This window comes from Triticum dicoccoides, chromosome 4A (genome assembly GCF_002162155.2).
Source record: "Triticum dicoccoides isolate Atlit2015 ecotype Zavitan chromosome 4A, WEW_v2.0, whole genome shotgun sequence".
NCBI lineage: Eukaryota > Viridiplantae > Streptophyta > Magnoliopsida > Poales > Poaceae > Triticum > Triticum dicoccoides.
In genome coordinates this window covers 514,210,169-514,213,916 of record NC_041386.1, presented here as the reverse complement: position 1 = coordinate 514,213,916, position 3,748 = coordinate 514,210,169, and positions in this window count along the sequence as shown.

The following is a 3,748-nucleotide window of genomic DNA, read 5'->3' as shown; positions in this document are numbered from 1 at the left end:
GTCGAGGATCGCCGAGGGGTCGAGGGTCGGGAACTAGGGTAGAGGGTCGAGGGTCGTTAAGGGGTCAAGGGTCGAGGGTTTCAGGGTCGAGGGTTCTATAGGCTCGAGGGTCGAGGGTTCCAGGGTCGTCTAGGGGTTGAGGGTTCCAGGGTCGTTGAGGGTTCGAGGGGTCGAGGATCGCCGAGGGGTCGAGAGAGGTTTCCTAGTGTCATAGTATTGAAGAAATCCATGGCTTCATCATTAGCCGGAAGCAACCAGGGCATGACGAAGTCCTCCAAAATTATTTTGGAATGGTGTCCCGGATAGGATAATTTGCCTTCTTGTATGAATTTCAGCAAAGGCCTTCCAAATAACGATATTTGGAAGGTTCTTGCTGAACTTTGTACCAAAAAGCGAATTATCCTATCTAGGACTCCGTTCCAAAATAACTTTGGAGAGCTTCATACCATCGTGCACGTGTTACTTGCGCCTAATGACGAAGACATGGTTTTGTTGAATCATTTGACACTAGGCAACCTCCCGACCCCTCGGTGATGCTCTCGAACATGAGAGGAAGAAGAGGATAAAAAAAGAAGAGGAAGAAGAAAAAAAAGAGAAGAAAGAATAGAGGGTTCTTCTCCTCTATTCTTTCTTCTCCTCTTTTTTTTCTTCTTCTTCCTCTTTTTTTTTATCGGGAAAGGGTCATCGGGGGACATAGATGTAGTGTCGTCGTTGTCGATATATACCCCCTCCCGATAGCTTACTATGATTAGGTAGCTAGTTCTACGTTTGGCACTAATATATCCATCTGTCATGTTTAGTTGGAATTTAGACACCTGAAAGTAAGTACTATAGTAGCATGTTTCGCGCATCTCCTAGTGATTCAAGCGCTAGTTTCATCAATACCATTTAGCATTCTTGCTTATCAGTTTGATTGACCTCTATTTCTTGTAAAGTGGTTGTGGCAGGAAAAATGGAATGATTTCTGTGGATACTACGTCTGCGAGTCCATCCGCCACACGACCTGTGAGCGGGGCGGGTACTCTGACGAACAATATGAAGTACGTAAATAACAACATTCACAATTTTATTTTATTACCATCATTTGTATTGAGTTTCATTCATTCATATATATATATATATATATATATATATATATATATATATATATATATATATATATTGACCCCCTTCTTCAAATTAGATGTTTCGGAAGCGGGATGAACTCCTAGCACCAGCTCGCATGCGAGCAATTCAAGAGGAATTGGCGGCATTCTTTCTTGACCAAGTGATCGGTGAAGACGAAGAATACTATGTGGACCATGAGTCCATATGATTATATTTGTAAGAGATAATTATTGTATATATGTAGCCGGTAGTGTCGGATAGATATACGAGAACTTGTTGTTCGACCAATCTCTCGGAGAAGGAGAGGTGGTCGATATCACTTCTCTCTGCATGCATATATGTTCATGACGATCTTCTGTTTCCTTCATTTGCTTACTAGCTAACTAGCGTGTCTAGTCCTCTCTATACGTATGTATAGTACGTAGCGTCGACCAAGCACGAACGTAAGAGAGGACACTTCTCTCTATTAATTATAGCTAGCTAACATAATATATGAAACACCTAAATTAACCCCCCAAAACCCCCAAACCCCCCCCCCTTTAAAAAAACAAAAACCCCAGCCACAGAAATGCTGACGCGTGGATGCCTATTGCTCCCGGTTGGTGCCACCAACCGGGATGAAAGGGTCTCCTGCCTGGGCTCTGCGCACTGCCCACGTGGAGGCCCATCAGTCCCGGTTCTGGATTGAACCAGGACTAAAGGTACAGGGCATTAGTACCGACACTTTAGTCCCGGTTCAGGAACCGGGACTAAAGGCCCTTACGAACCGGGACTATAGGCCCTTTTTCTACCAGTGGAGGAGGAAGAGGTAGGGGCCGGTCAGGCAAAGGCCGTGGCCGTGGAACTTTCCAACAAAACCCGTTCGAGGTGGCAGCTCACGAGGAATCAGAATATGATGTAACCATGGAAGATGGAGAGAGAAACAGGAAGAGGGGCGTGCCTACAGTTGCCAATCCTAGTGCATCCCAGATCAACCCATCGTATTCCATGAAATCAAACTTACCACTACTGATGCCTCCATCACAGACTCCGGTGAGTCCCCCACCGAAGCAGGAACCTAAGAGGAACAAGCCGAGTCCATCAGTTCTTGAAATAGTCCAGGCCATGAACACAGAAGCTAACAAAACCACTGATGCGCGTGTGGCGGGCTCCCATGGAGGGGCTCGCCTAGCGCAATGAGTCTCCTATGTTGGAACTGTCACGGGGCTGGCAAACCCACGACAGTTCGTGAGCTTCGTGATCTCACGAGGCAACTTGCCCCCTCTGTTGTATGCATTGTTGAAACTCAGATAGAGGGCTCTCGAGTAGAGAATATGGTATGAACTTTATCTTTTAATAAAAGCTTTCCTGTAAGTAGCTCCGGTAGGAGCAGAGGACTAGGGATTTTTTGGAATGAGGAAATAAAACTTGAGGTTATTGGTTACTCTGAGTACCACATAGACATGACAATTGATGAGCTTGTTGACACAAAAATCAGGGTCACTTTTGTTTATGGAGAAGCACAAGCTAATGAATGCCACAAGACATGGCACATGATGAGAGGGATCGTTGGATCAAACAATCTGTCGTGGGTAGTAATGGGAGATTTTAATGAGGTATTATATGCTCATGAACATGACGGTGTGGGGAACCGTAGACAAGCACAAATGGACGCATTTAGGGATGCGCTGGACACGTGTGGTTTGACGAATATTGGCTTCATTGGGAGGAATTGGACCTTTGAGAAAAAAGTGACGGGCGGAACCTATACTAAGGTGCGACTTGACAGATGTGTGGCCAACACAGCCTGGTGCTTGGCTTTTCCTAATGCAATAACTGAGCACAAGGAAGCGGCTTCATCATATCATGTACCAATCTTCCTCAAGCTCAAAGACATGCATGCATGCAAGCGGGCCCCACGGAGATTTAAATATGAGATTTGCTGGGAGCGTGATCCAGCGCTAGCAGGTGTGGTTGGGAATGGTTGGACACGGAGTTCGAGTGATTCTGTAGTGGAGATGCGGGACAAGCTGAACGACCTAGCAGGTGACCTATCACATTGGGATCGCGTCCATTTTGGCAACGTCCGACTGCAGATTCGCCAGCTGCAAGGACAACTACAGGAGATGCGCAATTCACGAGGAAGATCTGGTCCATCATTAGCAGAGCTAAAAATCATTGATCACCTAGTGGAGTTATATCACTGTGTGGAAATCCTTTGGAGGCAGAGGGCGAGGATTGAATGGCTAATGCATGGTGACAAAAACACTTACTTTTTTCACCTACGTGCGAGTTGCCGCAGAAGGGAAAATCAAATAAAATCCCTACAACGTCAAGATGGACAACTGACCGGGGACAAAGAAGAGATGGAGACAATGTCAACGGACTTCTATAAAGAGCTGTACACATCCCAAGGGGGCAATGAGATGGAGCGGGTTCTTGAGACCGTTCCAATAAAGGTGACCACGTTGATGAGCAAAATTTTGAACGCTCCATATAGCGCAAAGGAGGTCAAGACAACTCTTTTTCAAATGTTTCCTACCAAGGCTCCCGGTCCAGATGGGTTCCCGACACACTTCTTTCAGCGGCATTGGGACGTATGTGGCGAGGATGTTACCAGTGTGGTTTTGAAAATTGTGGAGGGAAAGGAGTCAGCTGAGTG